At 33.3% G+C, this 17,840-nt stretch overlaps 1 protein-coding gene and 1 pseudogene across 1 annotated transcript in view; one reads left to right on the top strand and one right to left on the bottom strand.

Annotated features, from left to right (window-relative positions):
• Nucleotides 1–17,840, bottom strand: part of CSMD3 (CUB and Sushi multiple domains 3) — a 1,016,080-nt gene that overhangs the window by 524,605 nt on the left and 473,635 nt on the right. The window lies entirely within an intron of this gene.
• On the top strand, nucleotides 3,046–3,158 carry LOC112483707 (annotated as a pseudogene).

Here is a 17,840-nt window from a genome sequence, read left to right as displayed (position 1 = left end):
GTATGTATGTATGTATCTATTTCTTTGCTTCAACTGGAGACATTAATATAAATAAAGCGTTATTGTAAAACTCAAAAATAGTACATTGAGATACTTTCATTAGAGAAAACATTTAGTAGAATATATAAAGGTAATTTGGAAAAATGAAAATAAAACTCGTTTGTGCAAGAATACAATGAGTAACACCAGGAGTGTGATGTGAAATTTTCTTTTTATGAGTTCTCCTATAATATGGAGTTGACTATATAGCCATTTCCCATCCTTTTATCTTTATATAATATGGAAAAAACAAAAGGTAATAAAAAATGAACAAATACTCATCAGTGTAGTATGAATGTTATTTCTACATGTTTAGTTAGTACAAGGGCTGAAATATTTAGTAGGAAAACAAGAAGAATATAATGCTTATTCATAGATACAGAAATGTCATACATCTTGTCTCTCTTATTCTTAATCATTTGTGGGTAGAAAAAGAAAACTGCATTTAGCTTATAGGATTGCTAAAAAAACAAAAAAGCTGTAATAATAAAATATACCCCTAAAATGTAGAAATAATTTATTATTGTCTTGATTTTTTTTTAACCAAATAAGCTTCTTTCTTGGCTTATGTTTGTAGAATGGTAATTCCAAATGGGCTGACACAATGCTGCTTATTGCAATTTATTTAAAACTTTGAAGGTAAGAATATGGTCAGTTAAGAATAATCTCATACATTTAACATTGGCTTTCCAGAAATGAGATATCTGTAACGAGCATTAAACATGAAATGTTTAATAGATACATTTTCTGTAAGGCTCAAGACATGGGTTTTCACTGGCTATTCTGCTAGAACTGGTGTGGAACCTATGTCTCATAATTTTCATTCTCTGCATTATTCACAGAGGGTTTAAAACTATGATTTCTACGTCATTATATTTTATGAAGTCATGTGGAATTCACACTTAATTACAAACTTGATATCTGTTACTAAAAAAATTTTAAAATTGTCAAATATTAAAAAGTGTATGTCACTGGGCCTGTTACTACACATGCATTGCTATTTTAACTCTAAAAGTATACGTAGTGTGTACTTGTACATTAGTTTGGCTTCTCAGCACCTGAATATCCTTCTGGTGCCTGAAGAATTAGGAATCTTGGGAGGAAGCACAGCATATTTCTCAATATGATCGGATGCTATATTCTTCATCATTATTGCATCCAGAGTATAAATATGTGACCTAAAGTCCGGCAACTATGAATTTTGGCAGAGAATGGCAAAGGCAGCACAAACATCCAGTTTTAGGTGCAATAGTAACTGTAATATGAAATAGCACTCAGAAGTCATTAGAGCAGCATTGTCTAACAGAAAAAAATCTTCCCAGAAGTCAGAACTAGAAGCCATGCCACAATATAACAAAGTAAGGTCCTAGAGAGATAAAATGAGTTCTGCTACATTTCAAGGCTAATCAAAGAACTCATTCAGCTTCTTAGAAGCTTATCTTTACCAATCTTGTCCAGCAGGGTATAATATTGTTCTATGAACATGTGACCTCTGTGCAGTTTCGACACTCTCTGAATGAGAGTTTTAATGATGGCAATCACATTTGTTTTCTATCATTATATATGAGATGTAGTGATTAGTTGTCTTTTGGCCAAAGGTCTCTAGACAATGAGGAACATTGTAAATAATGGAGTGGTCAGTGTAACACTTGGGAAATTCCAGACTTGATGTAGTAACTCGCTGAGATTTGGGGTTTTCTCCACTGATATACACAGAGAGCATGTTTCATGTAGGATTTTTGCAAAGTGAATCTAGAGGAAGAAGATGACGTATCTATAAGAAAATTTGATAGCCAAAAGGGAGGACTGTGGCAGAAACTACTGACTGCCTTCTCAACAGCTCTCTCTCTTATTCACCATGGACCTTTCTCTTCTTCAAAGGACATCGATTTGATTCATGTATGTATCCTACTCTGCACAACTTCATATTTTAGGAATTGATGACCCCATTATCAAGTTCCATGGCAAGGTTCCTGATTAGCCTGTGCAATCTTAGCAGTCTCCTTTCAATTTCTCAGGGATAAGATTATATCTTAGTATGTGATCTAATTTTGGTCGGTGGAAAGCGAGAAGCAATCCACTAGGGTGCTTTTGGGAAAAGATTTCTTGATGCTCAAATGAAATGCTAAGTGAAATAAGTCAGACAGAAAAGAACATGAACCATTTGGTTTCACTCGTACGTGGGATATAAAACAAAAAATAACCAACCAACCAAAACAAAACAAAACAAACACCCAAACTCAGTGATACAGACAACAGAATGTTGGTTACCAGAGAGGAGGAAGATGGGGGGAAGACAAAGAGGATAAAGGTGATCAAACACATGGTGATGAAAAAGGACTAGGCTTTGGGTGGTGAGCACACAATGCAATATACAGATGTATTATCAAGTTGTACACCTGAAATTTATATAGCATTATTAACCAATATTACGCCAATACATTTAATTAAAATAACAAAGCAAAACTTTAAAAAAAAAAAAGAAAAACAAAGGATCAGTCTGCTTTGGAGCTGACTGGATCTGACTATGGACTAGAGTTATACTGACTAGAGCTATTGCAGCCATCTTACTATATGTGGTTTGAGGGAAAAGCCAACACATAGAGATGCTCAGAGTCAAGAGACATGTTTTTATAACGTACCTGAGGCGTGAATACCTCTGGACAGTATAATGCATGTCCTTATGATTTAAATCATTTGATTTGTGGCTTCCCATACTTAAACTGAAAACATTCTAGTGGATAAATAAGTATAATCAAGTCTCAGTTTAAAAAAATACTTTGCCCAAATAATTTATCCATGTTATTAACAGCAATTGGGCTAAATTCAATCTTAGGTTTGTTTGATGCCATAATCCATGGGCTTAAATATCATGCTATTCTGTTTGTACAGTAAAGGTCTGCAATTTAGGAAATCCTTTCTGTCTGCCTACTCTATAATAACATAATTTATAACTATGTTCTTTGATGTTGGGCATATGCCTCATGTCTTAAAAAATGATGACAAGTCTATGCCACCTTGAAAAATCCCGATCCTGTCTGGTCTTGGAAGCTAAGCAGGGTCAGGCCTGGTTAGTACTTGGATGGGAGACCACCTAGGAAGACCAGGTGTTATAGGCATAAAAAATAAAAAATAAGGGATTGTAAGCTGACAAGGTCCTTGGAATCTGTGAGGTCAACCAAGGGTTGCCGCGCCTAAAAATAAACAAACAAACAAACAAATAAATAAAATGATGGCAAGGGAAGATAACTTCTGAAATCTAACAACTAATAAATATTATGTCAACTCCTTGGGAAAAATATAGGAGGAATGAATTGGTATAAGCTATTTTATCTTCCATGGTAAAGTGTGTCTGTCTGTCTCTCTGTCTCTCTGTTTCTCTCCTTCTCTTTCACTATTGCTAGAAAATCAAACTGACAACTAATAAAATTTCTCAGTATTTTCCCAGCATCTGATCCCTGTATTAGGCACTTGTACTAATATAATTAGTTCAGAATTCAAATAAACCCTTGATGATGTCTAACTGACAAATTAATGATGGTTTAATATCAATTACGAGTTATACTTCTTAGTGAGACAGAATAATATAATTAAGGACACAGGCAAAGCCTAGGGGTTCAAGTCCCAATGATGTCATAGAATATTGTATTATTTGAGGAAAGTCTCTGATATCTATAAAAGTGTTTATAATTCATATTTCCTAAGACTGAAATAGGTATTACACATTAAACAAAGTGTGTAAAACAACACATACTGTACTTCATATATTGTAGACCCTCAAAATAAATGGTAGTTATTATTAGCTAGGATAATTTAATCATCATAAAATAGATATTCACAGCTGTTTGCAATAAATCTTGAGGATGAAGTTCTTTTTTTGGCAACCCCACTATGATTCAAAAAGTGTTTCTTCCCCAAGGTCTATGCTGCTAGAAATTTCTCTTTTCTGGAAGAAGCCTGTCTTTTACGTTCATTTCGGAATGGCAATAATTCACTCCAATATTAGCAAGTATTTTTGCTGCCAGACAGGAAAACCCAGAATGCATAATATATGTGTAAGTATAAAATACAGAAAGTTTAATTAAGCTTAAAGTATGCAATGCCATGTTCACAATCAACTTGATATCTAATTAACACACTTCCTTTTCCACAGATCTTGACAATCACGATATAATGGGGAGACAAGACATGAACAAGATCAATCCAACACTCTGTTTTAAGTGCTTTGGGACATGGACACATTGGGTTACATGGAAGCAGAGATGAGAGCCACCCAACCCAACTGGAGACTAAAAAAGAAAGATTTCTTCAAGGAAAGAATCCCCAGGCAGTTCAATGGATGGTAAAGATGGGAACTGGAGATAAACATTCTAGGAAATAAACATAAAAAATGGCACAGTGAAAAGAAATACATTTTTTTTTTTTCTGGAATAGAAACTGTGAGGCAAGAAATGATGAGAAGGAAGGCTAATGATGGAGGTAGGAACCACATACCATGTTAAGGACTTTGAACTTTGTCTTGTAAGTGAAGAGCAGCCAACAATGAGTTTTGAGCAAAGTATTCACAGGGTGGTGTCTGCTTCTCACATGCTAACTTTGGCATGAGGAGCAATACGGATTTAAAGGGGGAGCAGGGGAGGATTAGAGGTCAAGGACTTAAAACTCTGGCTGTGGAAGAAGTGAAGAGTAGGCTCATTCACGATTCCTTTACTCCAAATAAAAATGATTATAATCATTTTTTTTCTCTTTTTCTTTCTTTATACATATAAAAGCACTATTCACAAGCCCTCTCAGAAAATTATGCCTCACAGGACTACTTTATTAAATTTTATAAAGTATAAAGTCTAATTCAGACAGAGCACAGTATGTAGTATATTTGTTTAAAAAAATCACATATATCTGAATAATCCTAAAATTTACCTGCTTTTGTACTACATATTGTATGTGGTATATATTTCACATCTACATGGAAACTTAGTGTTTAATAACTGCCAAATTAATAATCATCTTAGTTTGCCTATTTTTGTAAAAAGAAATATATATACAGAGGTAAATTAACATGAAATAGGTAAATTTGTGAAATAAACTGTAAGATATAAAAAGCTTAAATATGACACATGCAAATCCAACATTTATTCATTTGAAATTAATCATACTTTAAAAGGAAGAATGAATCTCATACTCTAGAAAAATTATATGCTGTAATATCATACATGAATATTTTATTATGGAAGATATATTCCAAGACTCTGAACTAGACTATTCAAAAATAAGAAGTGTCAGCCTAGGTAATTCTCTAGATTCATCCACTTTGCTGCCAGCATTAGGCTAATAGTTGCAATTATTTCAAGAGCTCATATTTTAGAGACAAGAGAGGAGGAGAATTTAGAGACACAGGAAGATATTGATAGAATGATAAAAGCCTTCAGCTTTGTTTTATTTTTATATGCCTTTTGTGTCTGTACACTGGTCTTCCCCTTTAGGGGACTGCTGGTATGTAACAATGACAGATTAAATATGGCATTACAAATGTTTCACTGAAGGGAAGAAGCTGCAAAAAAAACAAAAGCAATGCATCAAATATTAAATCTATAACACAACAGCACAAAACTGTTGGTACTTTTCTGTCATTTATTGATGCTTAGCTATTGGAGAATATAATTTAAATTTCATAATACATATAATTGATCAATATGAATTTAAAAGTTTGGAAGAAAATGCTAACAAATAACGTCATTGGTTTTAGGAAGATATTCATTACAAATCTGTATATGTTAGGTTGTACATATCCAAACATTTTGAAAGCAAATAAAAATGAGGATCATTAAAATGAATTTGATAAGGGATCTTTCATTGGTTTTCTGTCTCATTAATAACGGGGTCAGCCTAATCCAGGATATCTATCTAAATGATTAAATACATTGCTATGTTAGTGAGAATCAGAAACTATACACTTTTACATATAATGAACCATGCAATGGGTTCTAATTCCTATCCTCAGCTTATCCTTATCATTTTTCTTATAACACCAAAGAGGAAGGATGCAAGAAATTAGCTTTTTAATTCACGGTCTTTGTGTTAATTTTACTTTTGTTTATGTAATTTCAAGTATAGTCTTTAATAAATATATTAATAAATCTTTATCAGTTAATATCTATGAAAGACCTTGTTTACTTTCAAAATTATCTTCTTGTATAAGCAATTTTAGTGGGACCTATAGAAGTTAGGGTATAACAGGAATTATTTGCCACTGTATCTATTTCTTATCACAACTATCTAGGGATCCTGGTCCATGAATGAATACTCTTTTGGGTGAGTGATTAGGTAAGAGTGGAAAGAAGTAGTTATACTATTGTTTGCTGTATTTTAGACTGTATTACAATTCATAGCCTCTATTTTAAGTTTTAGATGTTACAATAAAACACAGTTCAGATAACATTAGTTTACCTAGAAATTCTTAATTTATTTGATTCTATAAATATGTATTTAGAACCTACTCTTTACCAGGCACCGTTCTAGTGCTAGAGATATAGCAATTTTTTCCACCTTTCGTGAAGAACTATACAAAATTTAGACAATTAGCATATAATAATAATGTTATATAACATAAGGGCTTCAAATACTGATTAGTATTACGAAGTGCCATAAAGAAAAATAAAGCGCAGAATGCAATAAACAGATGATGTATTATAGAACTGTACACTTGAAATCTATATAACTTTATTAACCAGTCACCCCCCAATAAGTTTAATTAAAAATTTTTTAAAAAATAATATTACAAAGGACAGAGAGTGGTATAAGGTTATCAGTGATGAAACAGGGTAAAAGGTGACATTTGAGAGAAATGTGAATGAAGAAAGCAATTGTTTAAGTATCCTGCTTAACAGCAACTTCTCATTACATTTTTAGATGGATCCTTGAGGGACCTGCATGGTCTGGGCATTACTCAACTCTACAGTCTCCATTTCCTCCATTCTCCTCTTTACTACACCATATTGCCCTTGTCTTTTTTTTTTTTTTTTTTTTTTTTTTAGAAGACACCAGGGTCTTCAAGGGCCTTTACAAGCATTTTTTGGTCTTCTCCAGATGTTCTCTTTGCATTGCTAGTCCCTTGTCATCTGATATTGGTTTAAATCTCATCTGCTCAGAGTTTACACAGAGGAGGTTGGAATAGAAAAAGGGTAAAGTTACTATATCCTGTATCTGCAGATTTTGCTCTCTTGCTTCTATCCTCTCCCCTGGTATCATACAATGTGAGCGGTTATAATGTTAGGGCAGGAGGGGGCTGAAATTCAAGGAAGATATGTAATTCTGAGCAAAGGGATTAAACAGAATTGTACACTTTGATGATATGTATCCTATGATATTCTAGTTGTATAAGGGTAATCATATCATCTTCATGACTCTTCCACATTGGTTAGAGATTCCAGAAGCCCAAAGAGCCATAATACCAAGAAAGAAAGTGCTGGATACACAGCTACATTGCTGCACTTACCTAACCTCACTACCTAGTTGCAACTGTTGCTGAGGTACTGGGCAGCTGGAACAGAAAATGATATCTCAGAATGGTGGCTGTGGCTCTCAGCAACTCCAAGGTTATCATTAGATAACCTTCTACTCTGAAGTAAAATATCTCAGGGGCAGGAAACAAGAGTCCACAGCTATCTCCAGTTCCTTTTCAGGCTCTCTTAGAAGAAGCCTATTCTGACTTCTTAGAAGCATCTGTTGATGGCTTCTGATGACTAATATCAGTAGAGAGTCTCTACAAGTTCCAAAATGTGGGAGAGCTTGTGTTATCTGCACAGTAGAAAGCTAAGTTCAGACACTGGTGGGGGCATTATGCTTCAGCATACTCTGAGAATGTGGTGGTGGTGGTGGTGGTGCTCGTTGCAGTAGTGTAGTAGTGTTATTTATTATTAACATTTTTTGAACTTGTACCATTTTCCAGACTCTGTTCTAAGTGTATTGCCTATATTATCACATAATCCCTCCTAGACCGCTATGAGGAAGACATTATTATCTTTTAATTTATTATTGAGAAAACAAAAGCCCAGATAAATTAAATTTTTGGTGGTGATCTGTTATTCATTATACAATTTGTATATTTCCATACACATAGGCAATTTTTATATTTTATATTAGAATATAAGGAAATGTTAGCACTAGGGATAGAAAATATAGAAAGGAAGTAGAATAAATATTTATTTTTATTCTAAATTGTTCAACACATGTGACTCATCTTCAGGAGAAAGCAAAATATTGAAAGTCAATGATTATTACTGGGCGTATTAAACGCTCATGTTATTAAAAAAACTATGTTGCTTCAGTTTTCAAGATTTAAAATGAAGTTACATCTAACTTTATTAAAATTGCAATCTAGAATACTAGGCACGTAATTATGGAATTAACTAAAATGTATATGATGAAATGAGTTGTTAAAATTTATTTTAGGAATAAGAAATATAGTGCTTCTAAAATGAATATATTCCATGCAAAGAAGGGTGATTTTGTTCTGGTTTTTATACTTCCCTATGCTGTCTTTTAGAACAATGATGATCATAAAAAGAAAAACAAATTTTAAAAAAAGTTATAATTATAGAAATAAAAAAGATATAATCATAAAATTATACTACACTGTGAGCAGTTTAAAAAATTATAAAATTGTCATGCATATGTCATAAATAAATTCGCATAAGTATTTTTAAAGTCAGTACAGTGTCTTTCACACAGTAAATTATAAATAACTATTAGAGTTGTTTCACTAAAGAATATAAACTTTTTATAATTCATTATTACATTTAGTTGATTTTTATAATATAAAATTGCATACAATATTTGCTTATTCAGATAGGTAGAAATGAATACAAGCTATCAGCAACAAATATTTGTTAAATATTTATTGTATGCATACACTTTTCTACACTCTCACTCATAACCACCTCTCCCTTTCTCACTATTATGGACAAACCCTTTTCAGTCCATAACTATTACTTGAGACTAATGATGATTAATAGGCCTGGCCTCTTAATAAATGTAACAGTATATGGTTTACTTTGAAGATGTTTCGATTGATGTCTCTTTTACACAAACAATTCTTCTTTACCTATTTTCTATTTTACTGCCTTCTCCCTCTTTGCCTATGTTTTTCACCATTAAAGGCAGTGGTAGTTAGCTGAGGATTCTGGAAGCAGGAAAGAAATGTTCTGTCTAAATAAAATACAGTCTCAAAATTACCTTAACAGGATACCCTCTACCCCCCTCTATACTAATAACTGAAAATGTACATCAATGTTTCTATTCCCATCATCTGTAGTAATGCAAACTCATTTAATGTTCTTAGAACCTCCCATTTCTTAAACACTGAAGACTGTCTGCTGACCAGCCCAGTTGGTTAGCAAAAAATGTTGAGGACCTACTCTGGGCATAAATGCTTTCCTCATCTCCTTTCTCTCTCCCTAAGTAGAAATATAACTTTCAGTGTTAGCAATAGAGAGTAAACTGTGTAAAATGAAAATGTATGAAATTTTAATATAATTAAAAGATATTTATATCTGTCTACTGATAAATAGATCCTCAGGGTGCAGAGGAGACAGAATGGGACACAAGTCAAGATTGCAAGCTTGCCTTAGTCACTTTTCTATATCTTGGATGCTAATTAGTTATCTGTCTCCTTTGCTGGACAGAAATTTCCATATGAAGACATCATCCCTTAAAAGTCATCTGCTCCCCAATTCCCTTGCCTTTTCTCACTCCCATCTGTGGGAAACAGAATCATGACCCCCCAAAGATGCCCATGCCTTAATCCAGAGAACCTATGAATATGTACCTTGCACGTTAAAAGGGACGTGCAGATGTGATTATGGTCAAGGACATTGAAATGAACAATTTATCCTAGGTTATCCAGGTGGGCCTAATTCAATCACATAAGTCCTTAAAAGTAGAAGAGAAAGGCAAAAGGGTGTGCCAAAGAAATGCAGCACTAGAAGAACTAGACTTGCCTTTGCTGGATTTGAAGAGGGCGATAAAAGGCTGGAAACGGACCTCAGCTGAGAGCCAGTAAAATCTATGGACCTTGATCCTACAACCACAAGGAATTTAATTCTGCCAACAACATTAATGAGTAGAAAACATTCTTTCCTAGGCCTTCAGAAAGGAACACAGCCTCCTGACACCTTAATTTTATTTCAGTGAGATCTGTACTGAACTTGTGACCCACAGAACTGTAAAGTAATAAATGGGTGTTTATGTAATTTGTTTACAGCAGCAATAGAACCATCACCATCATAATACCATCCAACCATCATAACTCTTATATTCTTTAGTATGGACACTCACCCTGCAAATTTGGACAAGTCACTTAAGTTCTCGAAACTTGTTTTGATGTGCATAAAATGAACACAATAACAGCAAATATTTCATACAGTTAATGAGAGAATTAAATGAGATGACACATAAAAGAGCTTAGAATAGTGCCTGATGTATGCACAATTTATTCCTATTTTAGTATTATTAATATCAATAATACAATATTAATATTAATACTGTTATTGTCTTCCCAATATCTGTCTCCTTACCAGGTAGTTCTTAAACAGAAATATTACTTATTCACTCATCAATTTTACACTCTGTGTTACGGAGTTTGTAAACCTCTCCTTAACTTTCTATTACCCCTTCTTCCATGGTAGTACAATTTCTAGCTGGTACCAAATTACACTAAATAATGACTATATTTTCTTTCATTCTCTTGCAGCCGAGTATGGCCATGTTGCTAAGTTATGGTATAAATAAATAAATTCATAAAGTGTTTTGTAGCACATGGCAGAAACGTTTCTTAAGAAATAGCTTGCATTTGGCCTTTGCCCTCCTTCTTTATGACTTCCCTCAAACCACCACCCAGAATGTGTGGGACACCATGCAGAAACCTGAGACACAATACCGACTCCTGCAGGCAAGTGTCACTTCCTTGGAATGGTGAAGCAGTGAGTTAGACTATGTCACTGAGGAATTCACGGCAGAGCCACCACAAGTCTTGCACCATGTCTTGTATAAATCTCTCCTGTAATGGGGTTTTCTGTCACTGACAACCAAACCTAATCCTAACTGGTAAGTTTGTGTACCCTACTTTAAATTTGGATTTCTTTGTCCAGTCTCTCATTTTCCTCTCCTAAGCCAACATCTCAAAACTTTATTTGGCTGTATAAAGTATACTAATTGCCACCATTTATGTGAATTACTTAATACTTATGACTAATTATCATGTTGCACAGCTCTGATTAACATATCATTCAAAAAATTAAAATATTGAGATTAAAGTGGTAGGAATACCCAACAGTAGTGAAAAGAAGAGTGAAAAAAAGTAAAAATATTTCATCTTTTCTATGCTTTGTCTTTTTTTTTTTTTTCCTGTAAGAATCAGAGACATTTCCAGGAAAAGCTAATAAACATGCAAATAAACCAGTGAGATTTTTACATGGGAACATTAAATCACTTCTTTCAAAATTAATTTGAAAAATTTTCACATCACAGCTACTGTACTAAATATCAGGGCTGCAAAGATTCAAGCATTGTTTTTGTCATTAAGAGTTAAACTAAGGAAAATAGATGAGTAATCAGATTATTACAATATAATAGTACAACTGGTGAGTCAGTGTGAAGAGTAAGATCCTAAACCAATCTAAAAGGAAGGGCAGGAAAGATTTCCATGAAAAAGTGAAACATGAATTGAATCCTAGAGAATGGCCAGGAACAAACAAACAGAATCATAGGTTTAAAGAGGTGAAAACAGAGGAGGAAAGTATATTCCTCAAAGAGTGACCATCACATCCCAAACTAGGGTGCTCTGGTAACAACTGTTGTGAGCAGAGTGTTGGGGCATGGGCCCAGAAAAGTAAGAGTAGTTCAGGTTGTCCAAGGATTGATTCATTCATGAAGCTATGAAGATCTTTTAGATATTTTATCAAGGAAGAAGATATAATTTAATTTTAGAATAAATGTCACACTGGATTTGTCAATAGGCTTGGGATAGGTAGTAAAATGAGTTGTAAGTTCACTAGTTAAATGATAATCCAAAGGAGAAATAACAGCATCTCATTAATATGCAGCACCTCTGAGGCATATTAATGAGCTATGATGAATTCATTGAACTTTGTATTCATATGTGTGAAGGAAGAGGAAAAGAATAGACAATAAATTTTTTTTTGCATTCAGAATATTGAGAAACGTGCTTTAATGAGGTGGCAGAGAAATATGAGAACTGTGAAAAGACAGAAGATAGGGGAAAATTGGGGAAATAGGAAAATAAAGAAGCAAGGTGAAGATAAAGTTTCAGAAAGCAGCAAATAGTCAATAATGTCAATTCTGTACTTATATCTACCATTTTCTTTTTATTAATTTCTTGTTTAAAATATATTTTATTATCAATCATAAAATACGTATTTTTGAAATTTAACACAGAATTTTTTGTAAGCACAAAAGTTAAGGGAAGGAGGAAATAACTCTAGACTGCTATCCAAAGGTAATCCTTTTAATATTATAAAATATTTATTTTTATTTTTTCTTTATTGACATTTGCTTATTTTTAGATGACTATTCATTATGTGTGCACAGAGTAATTCAATTTAAATAAAATATTTCAACCAAATAAACCATTTTGTCAAGAGGACAGATTCCATTGTCAGGGGCTGGAAATAGTCCAGAAGGCTGTACAGGTATGGGTCAGTGAAGAGGAGGACGGAAACAAAGGTCGGCACCCTTGATAGCTCCCCGACTTCCAAGGCCGAAATGTCCTATAAATGGTGATCACAGAAACATTGCCTGGCTTGGGGACTCTTCTAGTTGGTTTCCCTGATTTCTATTCTATTGTTTTATACCAAGATCTGCACTTTACTCCTAAGCTCTTTCCGAACCATTACCTGGTAAGACTTTGTAAGTCTTGGTAAGGCCAGCCTGGCTTTTGTTTATCCCTGAACTGCTGCCTTAGTTTTGTGCCCTTTAGTTACTAATCAACCGTAGCAGACACTGTCAATACTTCATCCAGATCTCCTTGGACACTTCTTGTCTTTTCTGTCATCTCTCATCTTTTGCTATCTCTCATACTCATTTGCCTGTAACTCTTCTGGAGACTGTCTGAGGGCTATGTAAATTGCTCTGTCCCTACATGAGACCTGATGGACCTAGGTAAGTAACACTTAGCCCATGATTATGGAATGGAGAAGGAAGAAATCCCGGCTCTCTTGCTTTGAGTTGGGATTAAACTCTCAGATATAATTTACACTGCATGGGATCAGGCTGCAGCTTGGATTATGCCTGAAATTGTACCCTTGCTTAATTACTTCTTTCCTGTTCTGCTTCCCTCACTTCTTTAATAGTTTCCTGGGCACACTTTCTCAATAAATCACTTGCATACAAAAACTTGTCTTAGATGTGCTTCTGCAGAAGACAGCTGCAGTCTGCAGAAAAGTGACGCTCTCCATGTCTGGCACTGACGCTTGGCACAGGTCCCAAAACTCCAACTATTTGGCACATAGAACTCATGCTTATAAGTGGTTAGGCTAAATGAAGTGGCAAACGGCTAGTTGTAGTGATGGAACTGTGACAATATGGAAAGGCTCCTGAAGATAGTGTTATAGTGGAAGTCAAGGGTGTATTCTGATGCCTGAAGAGTTTCTGGGGAAGAGCACTGAATAGGTATTTTATGGCTCTAAACACAAACCATGGGCTTAAATGTTGTAGCGAATATATGAATGAACTATTTCACAATGTAATTATTTTATCACATTATAAAATGGATCGTCACTACTTATTTAAAAAATAAACAGAAGAATTAAATAACCTCCTAGAAAGGGATATTGCCTCCTACTAGAAAAAGTTGTCATTATCTACCTGCATTTAATTTTGAAACAGGTGTCCATGAAAAGGTAAAGAAAGAAACTCCCATCTATTTTGTCACGTCAACAGAAACCAAATCCATGTCAAGATAATATGAAATGTTATAATGAAATTTTATCAGAACTATATGAAAAAGCCAGTAACTCTGCTTTATGATAGCTGTAAAGAAAATAATATACAAGTATAAATATTATTCAATATACTATAAATATAGTTAACATTTATTTATAAAGCAGTATAAGTACCAACAAAATATTTGCTATCCATTGTGCACTAATTTTAGACTATGCTGGACCAAAATGCCTAATAATTTCTCACTATTCCATATGCATTGCTTATTCTTATCTAGTAGTTCTTATACAACAAATGTTAACTGGGCATCCATTATTAGCTATTCTTATGCTTAAACATCCTTAATTACTCAAAATATCTCAACATATGTATTACGGTCTATTGATAATACCATCCACCTAAAATTATCTTCAGAATAAGAGATGGTATAAATAATAAGCATATGTAATACTTTAAATTTGCAAAATAATTTCCAGCATACAAAGTATTGTTTAATTTATGAACTTGTGATTCCCCAACACTTCTATGACATGGCAGGCAGGAGTGATTATTCCTGCTTTGAATATAAGGAAACTCAAGATTTAAAGAGGCAAAATGACCTGCACAAGAATTCAAGGCTTTTACTCTTAGATTGAGACTCTGTCTGTGCATTATTCTATACAGAATGATAAGGAAGTTATTTATAAATAGGTCAGGAATGTACAGATTGGGTTATTAAATCTATACACTTAAAATCATTCCAGTCTCTTGATCCTCTTCACTGATATATCTAGGTCATAGTAAACAATATTCTCTGAATTGTAAGGTACAAATGTAACCCAATTAGAAACAAATTAAATATTCATAGTCTTGGAGTACAAAAAAAAATATTGTGCTTTTGGCTCGTGTTAACTAACATTTTTTTTAATGATAGTTAATTTTTATTCTTTTGACAACCAATTTTATTTCTTCTGACACTTAGGACTTCTGCTAAACTAGTGAAAGTTATAGTCTAAACTGAAGTTGACCTCATGTGCCTGTCTTTATTCTCTCTGAATTATATTCTTCTATGCTCAGTTAATTTAATCTTTCATTACTAACCTCTCAATGGATTTTATTTTCTCAGTTGCGAGATTTGCTGACATCCTGGAGACATCAGCATTTTCTTCCAACAATCATTCAGTGTGAATAAAAGGGGATTCCATTTGAAGTGAGAACAAGGACTGGTCAAAAATTCATAAAGAATTCTGTTCCACAACACTTTCATCTTAGTTTGCTCATTACACTGAAGAATTATTTAATTAAAAAAGAAAAGAAAACTATTTGACTTTACCATTAATTACATGTTTACATTTGAAGATACACTTTTCCAAAGGCCATTAGAAATCCAAGAAATTAAAGTAGCCAACATTACCATGTATTTTAAATAGCTAGATTCCTCTACCCAGATATAGATAAGGATAGAGGAAATCTGTATATTTTCAATTTGCAGATAATGGTACAATGTATCAGAGAGCAAACTGGAGAGATAAACACTGCAATGGATTCTTTATAGTAGATCAGAAGACATCACAGAAATGACTGTACCATTAGCTCTCTGCCTCAGGGTAACATGTAATGAAAGATTATTTTGACTGATAAGTAAAAATATATGCATGTATAAATATAAAGATATGAAGTATTTCAAAAAAGTAAGGAAAAGCCAAAATTCCAGGCTTAAGAAAGAACAGGACCCAGTGAGAGTTTGGGATTGAGGTAGTAGAAAAAAATCAGTGAATAATATCAGAGCACCTGGTTAAGAATCCTGGCTGTGAAAGTTACACTGTAGTATTGGGCAAATTACTTTACCTATCTGAATCTTTTCTTTATCTGAAAAATGGGAATAATTATTGTACCTATAAAAGGTTGTTGTAAAGCTCAAATTAAATATTATATACAAAGGTTTAGAGCAATGTAAACATTCAATAAAAATTAACTATTGCTTTTATTTATTCTCAAAGTCTTTTGATAAATTACCTCAAATAGTTTTTTCAGTGTGTGACAATTTTTAAGGTCCAGAAAGAAATACTCTTTGAAAAAAATATTTACTGATATAAATGATATGTAACACCCAATTTAAAAATAATGACAAATATAAAATAATCTTGTTTATAATACCTCATATTCAATTGATTTTCATTAAATGCTTTCACTGATTTTTGCCAAACTTTTTTTACTGTAGCTAATTTATGATGCAAGTGATAAATAAATGAGTATAGTTCTCAGATGAATGTTGATGGTTTCATTTGTTAACTAGTGAAACACAACTGTAAAACTAAATACGTATGTTGGAATATCATGTGTGTTAATGATATGAATGACTTTATTACTGAATTGAGTAATAGTTTTAGAACACTGAAAGAGTATTTTCTCAATTTTTGGTGCCATTCACGATACAACAGCTACAGAAACAACACTTTAAAATTTAACCTTCATGATAAACATTTTCTTCATCATTTTCTACATCTCTAAAATTAACAAAAATAAATAAAACTCTTATTTGTAGTGTTTGCCAACTTCTATAGTATAAATTCTCCCACCACATATAATCTCAAGCTGCCAATGTGTCTGCATATAGTTGGGTAATATGCACTGTAGCATATCATCATATAGTTCAATCATGTGGACAAAATAGATGTAAATACCTGAAAAGCATAGTTAATAGTAAAGTGTAGCAAAATATTTATGAAATAATGTTTATAAATAGGTAATTTTTACATTTATGTTTAATATAATGTTGTAAATGTTATTTTATATTAAATGTAAAGATAGCTTACATTTTAATTTTGGCTATGCTGAAAAACTAGCTTGCTATATTCCTGATAATTTAACAATCAGCTCTCAAGAGCTGGTAGATGTTAGCTCCAGCACATCACTGAATGATATCTTCTTGGCAGATGAAAGGAAAGAGTTTAGGACAAGGGACTTTGATTGAAGTCTCTGCTAAGACCACCAGAATAGGAGAGGGGTAGTTCTTCAGATTTATGAAGAATAGGGAACAGATGGATGCTATGTAAGCAAAAACGCAACATGGATTCAAGTCTACTACATATCCAGTTCCCCTCTTTTTTTTTTTTCATTCCTTCCTTCCTGTAGTGTATTCTATATAAAAACGTAACCCATACCTCATACTTCTCAGGCCCATGACTCTGCTAAATTATTCTCCATAGCAATTGTACCACCTCATATATTACTTACGTTCCTTTTATTGTTGTGATCCCTGATCACAATGTAAACTCCATGAGAAAAAATTTTGTTACATTGTATTCAACTTTGAATCTTCATCAAGAACTCCATCCACGTATTTAGTAGTTAATAAATATTTAACTGAATTTAAAAAAAAAAAACAAAAACCCACTCTCCAGTAGAAAGGTCTCAGATGATTGAATCAATTGTGAAATATGGCAGTACATATATTAGAGAAATTTCAATAAGTAGATGGCAATGAAAAGAGAATTATGTGGAAAAAGTTGGTTCACAGGTTCAAACAGAATTATGAGGGTGCACAGAGCGGACTGCAGAGATCCAGATAGGAAGCTGTAGACCAGCAATGGGACTCCAGTCTCCTAGAATGAACTGGCAATGATGAGTAATAATCCCAGTCTAGCAAACTGGAAGCAATAAAACAAGCATAAAGAAGACAGATTTCCAATTATCAGGACCAAAATTAAAAGTAGACATTGGGTTTCAAGTTGAAAATCAAAGCTTAATTATCATCACAGGTACATTAAGAAATTAACACTAAGGGTGACTTCATGTTGAGTCCTAGAATATGTTTATGACTATTTACTTTTCCTACAAAAGCCAGGACTCATGCTTAATTG

Source organism: Pteropus alecto, unplaced genomic scaffold (assembly GCF_000325575.1).
Source record: "Pteropus alecto unplaced genomic scaffold, ASM32557v1 scaffold164, whole genome shotgun sequence".
Classification (NCBI taxonomy): domain Eukaryota; kingdom Metazoa; phylum Chordata; class Mammalia; order Chiroptera; family Pteropodidae; genus Pteropus; species Pteropus alecto.
Note: the sequence above shows the minus strand (reverse complement) of the source record. Positions and strands in the feature narration are given on the sequence as shown.